This window comes from Xenia sp. Carnegie-2017, unplaced genomic scaffold (assembly GCF_021976095.1).
Source record: "Xenia sp. Carnegie-2017 unplaced genomic scaffold, XeniaSp_v1 HiC_scaffold_16, whole genome shotgun sequence".
Lineage (NCBI taxonomy): Eukaryota > Metazoa > Cnidaria > Anthozoa > Malacalcyonacea > Xeniidae > Xenia > Xenia sp. Carnegie-2017.
This window is the reverse complement of record NW_025813469.1, coordinates 8,571,125-8,590,512: the sequence shown is the minus strand read 5'-3', so window position 1 is coordinate 8,590,512 and position 19,388 is coordinate 8,571,125. Positions and strand designations below refer to the sequence as shown.

Here is a 19,388-nt window from a genome sequence, read left to right as displayed (position 1 = left end):
ATCATCTACCAGCTTCAAGCTTATCTTTCAGTGAAGCATTGACCTCGAGGATGTCCTTTCATTGGAGCTTTGCATTTAGTACATTTGCGAGTACTTTTATTCCCAGAGCTATTTAATATTTGATCTGCATCATCTGTTAGGTCTTGTAACTGCTGTCTTTGCTGTTCCACTAAGGAAAAAATGCAGATCATTACATCCTAAAATAATTGTAAACAATACCATTATCCCATACTTCCATTATATCTTTCCATTATAGTTGAAAGTTCTTGTTTATTAGACATGAAAAGAACATTCTTTACTTGTTCAACATATTCTAGAAATTGATATGAAAAATAATTTGTTACTGATGCTTCAATTCTCATATTCTACAAAACATTCTTAAAATTAGCATACCATAAGATGGCTTCACAGACACTTCACTTACTACTTCCTCACCAACTTATACTTAGGGAAATTTATGTTTATGCACCACTTGTCCACATCCTTTGATTTTTCGACTCACGATGAACATTTTCATTGAAATGAAATTATGGCAATATAACATGTCATATCAAGAAAAATTAAGAAAATAAAAAAAAATACCGCAGCAGATGAGAAAATATATTCAAGGCATTAAAATGCTGACCTGCAAAATGTTCAAGCCATGAAAAATGAGTCATTTTGGATGCCAATGGTTCAAGGTGGAATGAAAGGCTTCAAGACAACTAGTCTCAGCCATCTGGTGAAAGTTTGCGATGTCTTTCAAAATGCTTGGCTTAGTGGGATAGAGCATATCTTATCATATGCAATAGTTCTAAAGGTTGTGAAATTGTGTTTCATGTATAGAGTTGTGACTATAGTATGACATACAACCTTGTACTATTCTATTTCCACATTAGCTGAGTATTTTAAGTTACCTATTGGTATCCATTTCCACTCTGGGATCTGACCATGAGCACACGATGGGAATAATGCATCAGGGTGGTTATCATGCTTGTTAGCCATGTGTCTCACAGTAGATTTCCATTTAGCAATGATAAGCTCTTCAAAGCAAGTTATAGTAGTTTGAGCACTCCAATACAAATGTCGTAGTACCACCCAACCACTCATTGATTATTTCACCCTTTCTCTTTGCCTTGCCATCTTAAGTTGTTTAGCAATACTTATTTACATGCCAGATATCATTAAAGTGCTTTGTTTCTTTTTTTTCGTTTCGGATCCACTTTGCAATCCCTTTGTGCCTGTCACTGATGAAAACATCCATGAAGTAAGCCCAGATTTCTCAAAGAAACTGAAAGATCTTTTGCTCCTCAGTTCCATGGCATTACTGCTACCAACTTCATTGGCCTGTTTAAAAATCAAAATGATTGCATGTTGAAAGTAAAAAACACTACAAACAATGATTTCATCATTCGATAATACCTGAAGCAATTCAAATGAGCCAGCTTTTGATGTTGTGTTGCTCCAAATTGTGTAGACTCCATATTTCGCACTGTGCCCCAGAATCAAAGCGTCCATCTCTGACCATGTCTGGAAATCCACATCACTTTTTCACATCTTCAATGCTTTAACTGATGAAACTTTCCAAGCTTCCAGAATATGCTTCAAAACAAGAAGGTGCGTTGATGCATATGATAAGTGGACACACTATTTGCTGAGATTCATGTGCCTGAACATCAGCGTGGCTTGACTTATACTGACACCAGACATCAATATACCAAAACTAGTCATAACGTTTCCAGCTGGATATCTTCCCAAAACCATAAGTTGGCTTCTCCACATAAAGTTCTTTAACACATTTACCACAATTTTGCTCTGGTAGCCCATCGAACATTTTAATGTGTACTTTTGGATTTTCAGCCTTGCGGTTAAAGCAAAATTTTTCAAACAACTCAACCAATGAGATGTAAATACCATGAGCATACCTGGAACATTTCTTGCGAGCTTGCTCCTTCATCAATTCTGTAACACGATTAAGAAAATTCATTTATTATGAAATACAACAGAGATCTAATTCTTGATAAGATAAAATACCTGACTGTATTACTTGTGGTATGTTCATCTAAATCTTCACTCTGATTCTAGACTCTTCGAAGAGGAGTAGTCCATGTATGATTCTTCTTCGAAAGCTCTTCAGCACTCCCTCTGCATTTCATTGTCTATATCAATGCTGGTAACCACGGATGTATTACGATTTTCCCTGATTTCGCGTCGATATTCATTTTGCAACTTCTGGGCCTTTTTCTTCAAAGATGCTTTTGTCTTTTTATACAAGCAAAGTCTTTTTGTAAAGATGTAAAGTTTCTTCTTAAGACGATGGCACGATTTACATGGAACTGGGATTCACAAATATCTTCACCAACATGTAGTTCTTCTTCAAATGGCGATTTGCTTCCCCAGTGCATACTTCAACAGCTATCAGCTCCATCACTAGTAGATGGTACTTCCTCATCGAGAGACATGTTTCCTTCAGCATGGCTTATGGAAAGTATGTGAATAATCTACAAAACATATATCAGATTTACATATGACAAAGAAAAATTAACATAAACAAGCGTAAACTTGCTTGTCTGCGCTTTCGATCGAGTTATTTCGTCCTGTAATGGTTCCAGGAATCCCAGCCACGTCAATGGTTGGGATAGCATCTTTCTTCAACCTTCCTTTGAGCTTGGCTTGCACGCTCAAATTAATCAAAACAAGAATCTTCAAATGCGCAGAACACAGACGCGAGGTGAGAGAAGCCTCAAAACCCGGTCTATGTTTACGCACAAAATTTACCCATTTCTATGTCTTTGCGGCTCTGTTTCTTTATTAGGAAACAGATGCATCGACATTCCTTCTGTTTTTGAATCATTGGCGCAACTAATTTGATTAGGTCCGCCAGCAACACAGCGTTTTCCTCCGCGTTTCTTATTAAGATTACTAGTAGAATACGCCATGTTGATATATGTGTTCAACTATCTACGTCACAACTCATTAGCATACCGATCAAAAAGTTCGCAAAAAAATTGCTGAAAATCGTGACTTTGAACGTCCATAAAATCACTTTCACCAATCCAATTTCAATTATAATTGCAGATTTAAATCACTGAAATAAGGTCTTTCAATTTAGCTAATAAAAAAGGGGGCTAAAATTCGTGATATAACCCCTTTAATCGTCAAAATTCTGAAAAACTGCTGGTTTTCGTGAGTGGGAACAAAGAAATTCGAATTCAGCATGTGGAAAACTACAGAATACCGTTCATAAAATTTAGCACCGTAATGGTGGCTACAAAACTTTATTTCTAAGGACATTTTGATTACACAGGCAACGGACTACATGGTCTTTCTTTGTATTTTTGATATTACATGATGTGTGAATTTTTGTCTCCTTTGTATTTCCATCATTTTAAAATGTATATTTATATGTGGAGATGTAAAAGGAACAGGAAATTTTTTTCTTTCTTTCTTTCTTTTTTAATTTCAAACACCGCACTGCATATAACATTCTTTCATATTACAGCCAGATTGATAATTTTGTTGAACTTGCGAAACATTCATGATGACCCGAGTGCCAAGCTAGTGCAGTTTACATCCAAACACTTGATATTTGGTATGTAAAATTAATATGCAGTATGTTTTTATATCTAGTAGTTTGTTTAGTGTAGTATATATGGTGCTTCTTCATTTTTTAAATCTTTCATACTGCATATATTTACATACATGTTGTTACACCTAAAAATTAGCATTATTCGTTATAATTAGATTATCCAATTGAAATAAGTTGTATCAAAATTGAATAACCTGCTCAATGTACACATATATTAAGATATACATTTTCAAATTTTTAATTGTTAGAATGTCATTGCTTATGTTACCACTTGTCATAATTTTAATCAAAGAATTCATGATTTTATGCATGGATTGTTGTGCTATATGGTATCACAACAAATGAAGGTGCATTTTTTCCAGCTGCACTGATAGCACGTGCAAGGTGCATTGGAATATGAATAAAAAATTCATTGCTAGTGATGAAAGTTGACAGTTCTTCTCCAGTTCTTCTCCATAAGCATGAAAATGGTTGTTGGAGTTGACAGCAATATATTTCTTTATGTGAAAATAGGATATGGATGGTAGCATCACAATTTTCGTTATTAGACCAAATTCTGGTTATTCATGCTCATATGAATAACCTGTGACTACAATTGCTCCAACCATGTAATCATTCCCATTAATGGTAACCTTTTTAGGCCTGTTGTCTTACAGAAAAATACAGCATAGTATTAATAACAATTTTCAAAATCCATGCAAAATTTTGTGCAATTTTCTGCAATTCATTGGACTCATTTTGGCATGCCAGCCAGAAAACAGAACACAGCAATGTTTTCTAGTCTGTCCCATACTTTAGATAAAATACTGACATGATGTAATATTTTAATGTACAGCTTGCTTGCAGTAAAGACTTTGCAATGGTATTTAAATCACAAACAAAATATAATAAGAGTACATAAAAAACTTACTCAAAGAACAAATCTGTGTTTGCTATGTCTCTCTCATTAGCTTGTAATTCAGCATAGTAAGTGGATTCCTGAGCCACAACAATGTGACCACTGCCTATAGGAGTTCATAAACCAAATCATTTGATGTAATTTGTTTAATTGATGCATGCTTTAAATTTTATATTAATGCACATGCCTGTAGCTCTAAACTAGTGGTACATTATGCTATATATTACTTGTTGAAGTTGGTTGTTTAAGAAATGAGCAAGTTTCTTCATCATTCACATTTGAATAGTAGCACTGCTGCCCCTGATTACATGTGGCCATGGTATATGCCACATTCTAAAAATTCCCAATAAATGAAGCCAGCCTTTTAATAAATCAATGTTTAGCTTCAAAACGCATGCACTATGTCCGCTTTGTTGGTCCAAATCTATAAAAAATATTATGTTTATCGCACTCCTGGAATTATTTATACTTAATTATTGCCATATACCATTAATATCTCATGTATTTAGTGTCTGAGTGCTTACAGCAGCATCATGTGGGATGTATAATGAACCATATAGTGCATTTTAGGAATGATTGAACAGTCTGGATAAAGTTGAACAAATGTGGAATGATGTTCTTTAATCAATCCCTCCAATACAGCAATAGCATTGACTGATGTTATTTTTACAAACATAATATCAAACATCTCTAGGAGCTGGCAGAAAAGTTTCCAGTGCTGATTGTCTTCTGGAACATGTGTACCAATTATCAGGGGTAAGAATTTTGCAAAGCAATACATTTGTGCTGCTATAATATAAAGTAATATGCTGGCATTTCTTCTGGCAATTTTGTCAAGTGCTGGTAGCTTACTGTCTTTACTTGAAAAATTTAGACAATGCCAGGGTTATTCAATTCTAAATTTGTTGAAGCTTCCATTAGTTCTATTCATGACATTATGTAGCAAAGCTAGGTGTGTTACCTTTTTGCTTTAAGCTGTTGTTGTCACTCCAGGCCTTGCTGTAAGAAAATTAAGTGCGAGTGATTGAACACGCGCGCAATATTTGTGGCGTGTGCGACACTTAAAGTTTTTTTAAATATCCTTAAAGTAAACGTATAAATGACGTAGTTTTTACTTTATAGTTAATTCACCTTGGACTACAGTATGTGCTTAACTATTTATTCATATATCTTATATTTGCTATAAACCTCGCCATTTGTTAAAAAAATTAATTTTTAAAAACGTTGCACTCGCCTACATTGTGTTAACAGATATACTGACGATCGTTTCTCTTTTGTGAAAAAACTATGGAAAAATTCGTGCCCTTTTCAGCTAAAGGTAAAGTGCTGGCTAAAGTCAGGCAAAGATCGTATTGTCACGTAAAGGCCACGTGATTTTTCCATTATTGTTAAAGAGAATTCCTTGCATAAGTGCACCTAAAGCTATTTTTTAATAATAGTTTTCATTAACACATTATTTTGTCATGATATCAACAAATTTCACAACTATCTACAAATGTTATTCAGTACGTAATTTGATATTTGTCACGACAGTTTCGCTCTTTTGTGGAAGAAATCGTAAAATGGCGCGCTATGGATCGCTCGTTTTAGTCAACTTGGGTGCGTGTGTGCGCGCCCCTTAAAGCAAGGCCTGCACTGGCTAGTGTGCGTTGCTGAATAGTTGAAGGCTTCTCTCTGTCATTCATGTAGCCATAGTTGAATAACTGTACACGATAATTGAGGTCCTCCAACGTAAAAAATTTTTCATGATTATTGAAAAGCTTTAGCATCTCCTTGCCCTCATACTGTAATACCCCTTTTTAGTACATCATGCATAGTATCTCCAGGAAAGCCATGAATAACATGAAAATATCAAGATTTGCACAAGACTGATTTTCGCTTCACCCCATAAGTCTTGGAAAGCTCTGGATTGATCTCTATTTGACGACAATGATGATTGTGACCTTCCTTAGTTCGTAATTCAAGGTTCTTCTCTAAGAACTAAAAATAAACTCAATTTGACATGCCCATTGTATATTTAATATCATATTGAAAATTAAGTATATCACGATACATATGCAGTTTTGGTTTATTTCTTTATTTTATACCAGTGAAGTGATAAGTTCATAAGTGCCCATACACTCTCTGCACTTTAAGTAAAAAGCCGGACTTTCTTAAATCCACCCAGGAGCTGTGAGCCAATATTATCCCGGCTACAGTAAATTATGGTACCTTGTACAGTAATTTGTGTATTTGCCACTAATTTTAAAACCATATCCCTCATCGTAGGATGAATATTGGAAAATGCAAAAATTACGAACATTTGCACAATAAATTATTATTGTCATTTAGCCATTTGCCTGAGAAAAAAATTGTGACGCAAGAGCCTAGATTTGTCGTAGATGCCTCCAGTGATAAATGGTAAGCTCGAGAAACCAGTGAGGCCTTTGCTATGCCGTTTCACGCTACAGGCTCATAGATAATTCCGTTGTTTTTGTAACAATGTATCGATATTACCTTCTCAACTTCCATTACATCATTCATAAACGGTTCCAAAATGGCATCTATGACATATTTTTTATCAAGAGGAACGGTAACAAGTGCAACTAGTTGAATGGCATGAAGTTGCGATCCGTTCTCTGGATTAATATTGCCCTAAGTGTGATAAATAGTTCCTAGAAGGGAGTTATTTTTTTAAATGTTAGTTCCTCTATGCCAATAATTCTGGTGTTTGAGAAATAGTGGATGGGGAAGCTGAAACTTTTAATTTTGATCATAGTCATATCATTAAGTATAGTACATAATTAGAATTTCATGACATCAAACAGCAATTAATTACATAATTTGTGTTTTCCAGCCTTACTTCCCAATGGATTCGCTATCTCCAGCTCATCGTAATAAAGAATTTTTGAATTGCTCAAGGATTTCACGAAAACAACGGATGGCATTAGTATAGCTGACCATCGCAGAAATCTCTAATGTTAACATCGGTACTTTTATGGGGGTTTAATACCTGTAATGAACACTTTATTGTTCAAATGGGATTATGGGATTGTTTGTTCGACCTAAAGAAAGCAAAATTTCAACTAATAATTTCGTTGAATATTAAAATACCAACGATATAGAACGATGTATTTCGGTAGGTAAAAATTAAAGTGTCTGGCCTCAGTCTTCAGGTCTTAACTGAATGATTACCATACAAACGGCAACCCCATTCATATTTTAACTAGTAATAACAGCCACTAAACGGTTAATAGTTTTAACTAACTTATTGAATTACCGTACCTGAGAAAGAACTGTTGACTGATTGAGCATTTGCTCCAAAGATTTTAGCAATGGGACATACACGAATTCCTCGTTAACCAAAATTTCTTTATGACCTGTTCCAACACGTCTCTTTTTTGATACATGGCCAAGTAGTATACGTCTTGGTTCCTTAATTTCGAATGTAATTACTTTAATATAAGCTAAGATGATTGCATGCATTTCATGAATATTGGAATACGTGTTTTGTATACCTATACAGCTTGAATAAATGTATATCTTGTCTAGTATAATCTGGTGAGCTTGCTCAGATGTGAAGGTGTTAAGTATTAACCATTATTCTTACCCATAAGGAAAAAGTATTTTTCTGAAATACTCTTTGTTGATGCTTTGTTTCAATATTGGCGAAAAGGTTTCATAAAGGATGATCATGGTCAAATATGTCACTGAATCCTTCGATGTTCGTTAGTTCTATGCCATCTTTTGCCAGTGTCTTTGCCACTTCCTTTCTCAACGCTCTTAGGGTTCTTTTAACAATGCCAGTTGTACGTACCTTGAACCACACTATCAAGTGATGTTTAAGTGAGAAAGTTCTTTTCCTTTAGCTTCAGTAGATAGAGAGCGTTTGCACGAACATCTTATTCATTTCATCTCCATTCTGACTGCCAACTATTTCTTCATCTTCATGCACAACTCTTCCATCTTGATTCACTTCTTCGATGCCGTGTGTTAATAGCTCTACTGGCTTCTTAATATTAATGTCTCTGTGAGTACGACGTAGATGACTTTTGTAAGAAAAAACTCGTGTAAAAGTTGATTGACATCCAGGTATATCACTTGTTATGTGTAAACCAGGATCATTTTCGTGAACCAAAACTAAATGACTGACCATTTCTGATATAGTTGATGTGAAAAAATCACTACATATTTGGCACGCAACAACGCTCATAATCGCCACTTTTTTATAAAACTATATAATAAGTGCAAGGTATGTTATGTAAGTTACACAGAATTGTAAAAAACCAACAAAACAAGCTAGCGCTCCGAAAACTTTTATTGTTTTCGTAATCAGTGTTTCCACTTTATAAGTTGTTACATCATTTTCACGCCATCGAAAAGCTTTGTGGTATATTCGGGAAAAAGGAAATTCCTTGTGAAGTGTTACTGAACATCTCTAGCGTTTTGCCGAGGTTTTTTAGTCTGTTTTTTGAGCAAAATTTAACTTTTTGATGATGTCTTTAATGTTAAATGAAAGCTCTAGTGTGCAAAACATTGTTATTTTTCTCCACGTTAATAATTTGTCGAATTTGTTCAATGTATTTGAAGGCAAGTTGAAAAAATTCAGTTCACAGTTTCGTTTCATGCTGATTGAAATACAAATTGATGTCTTCTCAAGATAACAAAATCGATGGAGAAGATTTTTTTGCAATGAAATTGTTGAAACATGCTGATACCAATTTTTAAAGATAGGAATAGTTCATCGCTTTGTGGATCTCAGTTCCTGGCAACGTAAGTGGACCGTTGGTGAAAAATGTAAGATGTATTTGTCATTGTGTGTCAATCAGCTTTCCAAATGTTAATAAATGCTCTGCTTATTTTGTATGAAAGCAAACTGCACAGTTAGCATCGATGCAAGTGCGGATTATATATCATTAAAGTGACTATATCTGTAATGTTGCCCTAAGAAAAATAATCTATTTAGATACAGTTGATGATTTAACAACATTTGCTATATATTTTATAAGACAAAAATTTGATCATCCTTCACTTTTTTAGTCTCTAAGTTAGCTTTTTACGTGTTTAACCGCGAGGTATTGTGAGTGGGGCTAGCTCAGCTAATGTGACGTACATTACAAAGGCGCTGCTTTTTAACGCTGTAGTTTATAGTGATAATTGTGACCAAGTCGAGGAATGCATTTTTATTAAACTTTAATTGTGTTGGGCTCTTTATTATTGAATCATATTCTAATTCTAAAGAGTTAAAAAGCAGCGTGTTCTCCAATGCACGACACGTTCAGTGAACTAGACCCAGACACAGCACCTCGCGGTCAGATACGAAAAAAGCCAACATAAAATATATTGCAAATGTTCTTAAACTCTATCTAAATTATTTTCCTGAATGTAATATAGGCACTTTAATGCCATTGAAATATAATAATAGTGGGCCGACGAAAAAATAGCTGCAAAAATTATCAAACGGTTGAAAAACATCACCCTTCAAAACACAAAAACAAATGTGAAGGCACGGGGGGGGTGCACTCTTTCTGAGTCATAAAAAATTCAGAGTAAATTAACGCATTGAAACCTCATCAAATACGTAGCTATAATTGTTCAAGATCATGTATTTATGAAGATTTACATAAATTGAGAAGTAGGTGATATCTCTGACCGTCCATTTAGGAATTTGATCCAAATGGTAATAAAGTACCCACTGACAGTTATTCTAAAGTATGTAATACTATGAATTCTACATTACCTTTTTTTTATTATTTATGAGTAGTCGACTATGCTTGTTCTGAATACATTAATTTTTAAGTTCTTGAAAGCTATTAGTATATGACGGCAGTGATGCATGGAACATTTTAAGTATATAGACACACCACAAGTTGTCGTATAACGTACGTTTGAAAATACCTCAAACAATTTCCATTGCATTTTTCCGGCCTTGCATATGCCACTGTCCTTTAATCATTGCTTAATTTATAAAAAAAAAACAACATCTGATTAAGCAAACAACTAAACTAAAATTTTTTGTGCTACTCCCAGTTTGCACAAACCAATTGAGGTACCAAGAATGCAATGTATGTAATAAAATGCTCATAGCTCAAATTTGGCGACATTTGAAATTTGTAGACTTATCCTTAATGAGGCCAAAATGTTTCGGATTTTAAATTTGCAATAGCTGCAAAACGTATGTATTATTTCATTCAATTGTATTTTCAGCGTTTTATTTGGGATCAATTGTTGTTGATAAACATGTGGCTTGGACGAGATTTGAACTTGCACCTTCGGGATACTAGTCCGCCGCTCTACCTGTTGAGCTACCAAGCCCACAAGAACTGGAGCCGAGTCAAATCTCTTTTAAACTGCGTATGGACAAGAGATTCTCGCCCCTATAGCAGTTTACTGGATGGCACCGTGTTTCGACTTTATTCCAAAGCCATCATCAGAGTATATATATAATATATTTATCCTAAGGATACTAGTATCCCTAGGTGCGAGTCAAGTCTCGTCCAAGTCAAATGTTTTTCATGTGCATATTCAAAACCGTGTTAGGATTAATATATTATATACATACTCTAATGATGGCTTTGGAATAAAGTCGAAACATGGTGCCATCCAGTAAACTGCTATAGTGGCGAGAATCTCCCGTCCATACGCAGTTTAAAAGAGATTTGACTCGTCTCCAATCCCTGTGAGCTTCGTAGCTCAACAGGTAGAGCGACGGACTAGTATCACGAAGGTGCGAGTTCAATGTCACATGTTTTTCATGTGCATATTAAAAACCGTGTTACGATTAATATGTTATATATATACTCTGATGATGGCTTTGGAATAAAATTGTTGTTGAATCATGCAAAGCCTAAATGTTAGATGATTTCAAAGATACTCATCTTTGTTTTTTAGAGGCAACTATTGCCTGAAATAATTTGACAGGCATGCATGTCTTGATTATAGTCTACAGCTATAGATGAAGAAATAACGACAGAAAATAGTTCAAGGTAAGAAAAAAGTCAATTTGTAACAAGACCGGGATAGGGCTAAAAGTTTGTTACATAACTTATGCAGTCAATGAGTCTCAGTGTATGCAATACATTTAATCGTCGATTACAAAAATAGTCAATTAAAAAAGACTTAAGATTTACGGAGGTCCTTACCGAGGAAAACCTGACCGTAGTCTCGTTAAACAAGGTTTGTACAAAAAGACAGCGGTCCCATATTTCTCAGTAAACACCTAACAGGTGAAAACAAGAAAAGTTATTTGACTTGACACGAAACTTTCGTTCTTACCTCTGTATCGCTGTTTTATTAAGGTTAGCTTTCACTCCTGATTTTCAAGAGTAAAGAAGAATCGTTTGCGGTTGTGTCATTTATATGATAAAAGTTAATTTTCCTGTGCTCTTGACTCCGACTCGCATTCGAACGTGGCTTGTTAGTTCGCTTTTGGCGTTTATTTTAGTTTTAGTAAATTTGATTAGTTTTTATTACAAAGTAAGGAATATGTATAAGGGTCACTCGTGTCACACTATACAATGTCGTTGTCTTCTTTCAAATCAGCCGTCATTTATCTGGTTTATGTTTTTTTTTTGAAACATTAACTTGAGTCTAACTATTTAGGAATGACGTCATTTGTCATTTATATTTGACGCAAAAAATGTGACAAACCAAAACCAACTGCTAGAATAATGGTGGACGTGAGGAGAGTTTGCACACCTAAATGACCGTTCTGTTTTAACTACTATTCCGTATAGCTATTATAAAAATAAAGCGCGCTTTTTCACAGGAAATGAAGCATGTGCTCAAAACAGCAAAAAATTTATAGAAACATTTGTAAAATATGCAGAGTCCGGAGTCGGAGTGCAAAGTCCCTCCTCACTTTTGAAGATTGATACTTCTAATACACATTCCAAACTTTCCACTGCATGCTTGAATAAAATGGGAAATGCGGAGTCCCACAAAAATGTTTTATTCCTCAGAATCACACGCTTACAACACAAACTCCGTAAAAAGTGCTCATTTTAGTTCGAGAAGAGGACCATTTTCAGTCAGACATCACATTTTTTAATATATACGCTATAGAAGTGTCCATCTTTCTAAGAGAAAAAAATGAGCACTTTTTTTATAAAGGTATCAAAAAACTGCTTCTATGTGAAGTCACACAACATTTAGAATTGGCATTATTCAGCAGAAATTTATCTGGAAATAGGTCTAAACGCAATCGAAATGACTTTTGTGCTTGGGATTTGAAATGTGCAGTAACCTTACATAATGAATACAGAGTGTGTTTGTAACCTTATCTGATTTATCTTGCTTTTTCTGCATTACTTTTTTATTGGCACCTGTAAATAGCCAGCGTACGTCATATCATTCTTGGTTAAAAGATTTCAAGATTCCATCCAGTGTAAATGTGGCCAACTTGTTACTAATGCTGCTAACCATCGCTAAGGCACATTATTAGAGCAGGGCCGTTCAGAGAAATTAAGAACATTTAGCACAACTAAATTTTGGGTGCCCTTCTTTGTGACCTGACATATATTACAATTTTCTATTTATTCGTATTTACATTTAAAGGCCCGATCAATATGCCCCATTACCACCTCCCCATAACGGTCATGTATTAGAGAGCTTTTTGTCATTACAAATGCTTTTAGTATCCCTCAGCTATGTATATTTTATATAATATAAGCTGTTTATTCACTTTGAACATACACTTCTAGTGGGAACCAAATGTTAAGAACGCCTTAAGAGTGGTAAGCTGACAAATGAAAAAAGAGTGCATTGAATAGACAAATTTACTTGCCAATTACAGCACAGCACACAGTCTTAGTGACTGCTGCCAAGAGAAACCAAATAGAAATGCTGCTGATACAGCAGTATCCATGCTTAAGTGGATCATTTGGATCAGGTCATGAAAGTATAAAAAGTTAAAGTCATATTTAATGATTTTCTAAACATTATAAAATACAACAAGAGCGATCGCTTGTTTACATCTCCACGATTTCTACTTAATCATTCGTTGGTTAAGATAGTCATGCTTTTATAAAAAAGTTTGATGCTATCTTGTTTATGAAAATAGAAAACTTTGCTGTCACTAGCTACGAGTATTACGTTTGCACAAGACTTGCAGATGCTCTTTTGGGAAAACGTGGTAGTTACGTTCTCGTGGATCTTACGTAAAAAATCTACCGCTTTTTGGAATGGGCTATGTCATAAGACACTTACTTTCTTTCTAGTTCACATTTGCTCCTTATCGTTTAACATAATAGCAAAGATAATTCTATCATCAAACTACTTTTTAACAAATCTGGCAGAGAAAATCAAAGATCGCCTGCTAAATATAGGAAGGAAAACTGCGAGAGAGGTTAAAGTTTACATATTCTTGGCATGAAAATTACATCATGCATTCTATGTTAGATATTTTTGACAAAACATTTTTCTTACTTACTATCCTGTTATAGTGTAACATTCTTGGCAAACTTCCATTGTTCGTTCACTCCCTGAAGAGAGGCTGGGCACCACTTAAAGCCCGTTTCCACTTAAGAAATTTTTCAAAAGAATGTTTAATTTTTCACATTGCACACGCTTTCGCCAGACCAATAACACAAAGTTGAAAAATCTCTTCTCGAATAAATATTCAATTTTCCTTCACTGGAAAATTTGATGCATATTTTACCATACTTAGCGCATGCGCACTATGAAAAATTTTACGTTTTGTGCAAAATTTTCTTTCGTAAAAACGGGCCTTTACAATTGTTGTGTAACTAGATTGTGTTTCGTATTTTTATAAACAAATTATAGAAAGAACTCGGAAGACGCTGGTTTGGTTTATGAGAAGAAAAAGGCTGGTAGAAAACGGAAATTAGTTGAACCATCACAAATTATTCCAGATATACCTGAAGGGGAATCAGAGATAACATTTAATGACCAGCGTGATCAGTTAGTGGCTTTTTGTAAGAGCAACAAGCAGGACATGATGCTTGTACGACAGTTGATGGATGGGACCTTCCCCAAAAGAAGAAGACATATCATCGAAGAAAACGAAAGGGTTTTGAAAGTTGTTAAGGTCTACTCACCCTTTGCCAAGGATAAAGGAATCTAGGTTATTTATTCGTTGTATATACAAAGTGTGTAAAAAACTGAAAAAGATAGGGAAACATTGCTATAGTTATCAGTGTGCAAGATCTGCAAAATCCTTTAATGATATAGACAGTTGGACTTCCAATGGATTATCTGACAGAAAATTTTGCAAATAAAAACCATTTTTAGAATGACAATTGTGTTACCTACAAGCTCTTTTGAAATAGCTTGCGCACGAAAACGACAAAGCGAAAGACCATGTGGAACACCTAGGGTTAAAATTTGTTACATGTTGTTCAAGCTTACAAACTTCCGTAAAATTTGGCGAAACTGTGCACGAACGCTAAGCATCCAAATTGAGAATAAGTTTACATTATTTTCTTTTTTAAATGCCATTTTTTTTGAAACTTTCATTAGTTATTCATATTTGGATTAATTAAACCACAAATTTAGGCATAATTGAGGAAGATTATAACAAGGTCGGCACTAGATCATGGTCAACTAACGTACGCGCCCACATATTATTCTTATTATGTCAGCGGTAAGTAACAATTGACGAATATTCATGTATTCATTATGCGAATGATTTTACCGCACTACATATGGCAATAAGGCAAATTGGCAATAGAGAAAGCGAGAAAAGATTACAAAGATTTCAATTCAATTTTTGTGAGATGTACTTTCTTTGAAATGTCTGCCTTGCAGAAGTAATGGATTGATAGTATTTTACAATACAATAACCGCACTTCAAGAATTGCAAATTCACTGGACCTAAGGTGAACAATGTGATGTTATAAAGTAGAAATCGACTCTATTTGTATTATAGATATGATATTAAATATTTTCCTGTTATTTGTAGTACTAATAAAAATTATTATAGATGATAAACACACCCATCTAGATTCGTATCTTCAAATTTTTTTCAAAACTTCCTGCATAATAATATAAAGTTTGTGTGTTTAATGTGTTTGACTGTTTGTCCATACTTGCTTGTAATTTTCTGATTTGAGTTAATGTGCAGGTGTGGTAACTTTTTTATCTTTGTTAAAGTTATTCTCAGGAAATTTAGAAAACTCATTGTCTCCAGCAGTGCCATCCACACAGTGAACCACAATCTAACTTAAGTGTTCATTAAATGAAATGGATAGTTTTCAATTGAGCATATTGATTTATCACGAAAAATTGATAGGTAATCATAGTACAGGTGCAGCCAGATTGAATGTTGAGTTGTGATATCAATCACAGCAGCTAATTCATACATGTTCCTGAAAATACTTTAAAACAAGAAATGGTAACAATATATCTTAACATGTAACACTGGGTATTCTCTACATTCATCTCTGGCAAAAATTTTCACATTGAATCTCTGAGCACCAAAATAAATTCTATTATGGAAAAACAGATTGTTTAGAAAAACCTTTGAGCATATAATTCCTTCCATTGTCAAAGGGTTTTTCGAACAGTTTAAAAGGCTCCCACCTGCTTTTGTTATGCTTGTGGCATAGACCCAGTGCTGTAGAACATAACTAGCCTTAGATGCAACTCTCTCAAATAGTGAAATGTAATTGTAAAAAGTCATTGCATGATGTCATAGTGTTTGCAAATAATATTACCACTTAACATGAACAAGTTTCTTTATCAATTTTGTAAACTAAAAATCTTTGTCAAGTTGGGGTGCTCTGTGCTCTGCAATGACCATCCATAATTTCATGAAGAATGCTCGACTTCCATGCAACCACCTCCCAAACAGCATTGAATGCACCATTTCTTGATTTTATGGTCATATGAGAAGATACAATGGCATTTCGCTAAATGTTTTTGGAGCAACAAAAAATTCATATTTTCCTACATTGTAAAATGGCAACTTGCCATACGTATATTCTTCTAAACATAAAAAGCGTGGGAAATCATGGAATTGTTGCCAAATGCTAGTTCGAAAATGGAGTTTCCAATGAAGTATGCGGAGAGTGAAGCAAAAAACAACAGCAGTTTAGACGAAGGTATTGTAATATGCAATTCCAAAGAAGAAATGCTGGAAATATTCGGTGATTATAAAAAACAAACTCGCAGTGGGTGGTGCTGTCTCAACAGAAATAAATTGATAGGTATATATTATATAATAACTTCAATGCAGAAAGCATACGCTTGTCCAGAGATATACTAATTTTTGGTTATTGTGCAATGGTGAAGAAGAAATTTCACAAAATTTCATACACATATTAAAGCCGAACTTTTGTTTAAATTTTAAATATTAAAGCATGATAACATGTATGAACCGAATACTTAATGATAACATGTATGAACCAAGTACCTAATGATGACATGTATGAACCAACTATTTAATGATGACATGTATGAACCAACTATTTAATGATGACATGTATGAACCAAATACTTAATGATGACATGAATGAACTGATGTAAGTGTTTAATAGACAAGACTACAGACGAAATACTCGCTGAGAAAGGTTCATTTGAAAGTATTACCCAAGCAATTCAATGTCACAATATTGGTCACCACTGGATGGTTTCTACATCCATAACTGGTGAAATAGTAGTCTTTGAATCTATGAGTATCAACCTGAATTCATCATTAAAAAGGCAACTCCAGAATGTTTAGAAAAACCTCCAAGAACAGGATGGTTCTTTAAACGTCAAAATGATTCTCCAACAACGTCCAAAGGATCATCAGATTATGGTCTTTTTGCTGTGGCAAATGCTGTTGCTTTGGCTAATGGTGTGAACCCTTGCTCTGTTGCCTGGCTGCAGGAGAAGATGCGAGTGCATCTGGTCAAATGCTTTGAAGAACAAAAAATCGAGATGTTTCCCCATATTGAGAATGCAATGCAAACCTGCCATTCAAAAAATTATATTCTGTGAGAAAATAGTAATTGTAAGCATCTAACATAAAAATAATCATGTATCGCTTCACTTTTGCTTGCAAACATGTACACTGTAATTGCTCAAATTGGAACCCCTTGACAAATCATGCATGTATATATCTGTAAATAATATTAAACAAAATTAACATTTTCTATTTGTGAATCATGGACATGGTATTTATTTTTACAACTAACTGGGGACATATAACTAATACTGTCTACAAAATGTAGAAATAATAAATTTACCTTATAAATTTACACAGTTGTGTAGTGAGCCCGGAAGATAATTTGGTCGTGGTATGTAAATTTGATATTATTATCAATAAACATTTCTTTAGAAATCTGTTGTTTTTACAGTTAGTGAACAAAGAAATAATTGTATAGTAGAGCAAAATAAAACGGGCTGGATACGCCACTGTTACGTTCATTGTATATTGTTCATTGCTTCTTCGAGTATCGTTATGATGATTTAAAATCGTTGAGCATATGACAATATATGTAAAATACAAAGAATACAAAACAATAGATGTGTAAAATAGTAAAACTATCCAAACCTGAAATCGAAAAACGAATTCTTCTCGTCATTTAGCCGCATATCGGTTAAATACGCATATGAAACTTGTTATTCTCAATGGTTATTCTATATTTTAGTGGTTTGTCACAGCTTATAGGTAATTACCAATGGTAATTACATAACATGAATATTCGTCAATTGTTACTTACCGCTGGCATAATAAGAATAATATGTGGGCGCGCACGTTAGTTGACCATGATCTAGTGCCGACCTTATAACAAGATGTTATTTAAACCCAAAAAGTTCAAAATAATTTGCAATTTGAAAGCTATGCGTTCGTGTACGCATCAGCCAAATTTCTTAAAACTTTGTTAGCTTGTACAGTATGTGTCATATAGCTGTTGACGTTGAATGCCCCAAGAATGCTCAATTCTGTGGGTTTGTTAGAAACAGCTAGTTAGTGTGTAGGTATACACAATTGTTTGGGTAATACAGTTTAAGTGATTGTCATAAGTTATCGTGATTGTAAACTCTTTGTCTTAATATTATATATCAGTACCATAGAGAATATATACAAAAACAAAAATGGTATATGTGTTCACTTTTAGATAAAAGTTGAGTTAAGTAGAATCCAGTAGCAGCGCGAACGCGTGTCACAAGATATTAAAAGAGGCATTTAAAAGATAGGATCTCGATTCCAAATATATAATAAAAAGCAAATTGTCAGTTGGAAAAGATTTTCTACTGAAAATATTTGTCTGTTCACGTTTATTATTTAAATTTCATTGGATAATAAAATATTTATAACATCATTAAAGTCCATCATTGTTTGTTACACTTTTAATTGTTTACAGTAAATATTGTAAAATTAAAGAAAAAAATAAATGAACAATATTTGTTTACGAATCAAACTATACTTATAGATTTAGTTGTTGACTTTAAATCAATGAACGTTTATATGAAATGAGAGTCCCAAGATGTATATATTGTTCACTTGACTTTACAAAACATATAAAGGTTTGAATTATGAACTTCAAGCAGGAGGTGGGATGATTTTAAGTTAAATACAAGTGGCTTACACACCTACAGGCTATTTCGTTAATGTTATTTGCGTTTATGTAGACAAAGAATGATATATTTTTCTCAAGAGTCAGTTTTTCCGTGTTTAATTAATGTTTAATGCCAAAAAATGTTTTATTGTGAGGTTGAATTTGCAAATGTATCAGGAATGCATACAGGGTCTACTACTCTACTTACTATATTCGGTTATTTTAGATAATTATCTACAAACAAAGCGAGAACAAAATAAAATAGAATGAAATTTTTACCTTATGTGAAGCCAACTTGTACAAAATTTCCCTCTGTGCTCAATTTTCGTAAAAAAAAGGCATCTTGAAATGCGAAAAAATAATTTTGAAAAAAAACAATGATTTTTTCCAAATATTTAGTTAATACCTTCCGCATGAATTTTTTGGAAAAATTATC

General features: G+C 34.0%; 1 long non-coding RNA gene across 1 annotated transcript; it reads left to right on the top strand.

The window, feature by feature from the left end:
• Nucleotides 1–14,994: 14,994 nt before the first annotated feature.
• On the top strand, nt 14,995–15,389 carry LOC124436948. The gene is made up of 2 exons (XR_006945551.1): nt 14,995–15,048; nt 15,121–15,389. It is a non-coding gene; the product is annotated as an uncharacterized LOC124436948 (long non-coding RNA).
• The last annotated feature ends 3,999 nt before the right edge of the window (nt 15,390–19,388 follow it).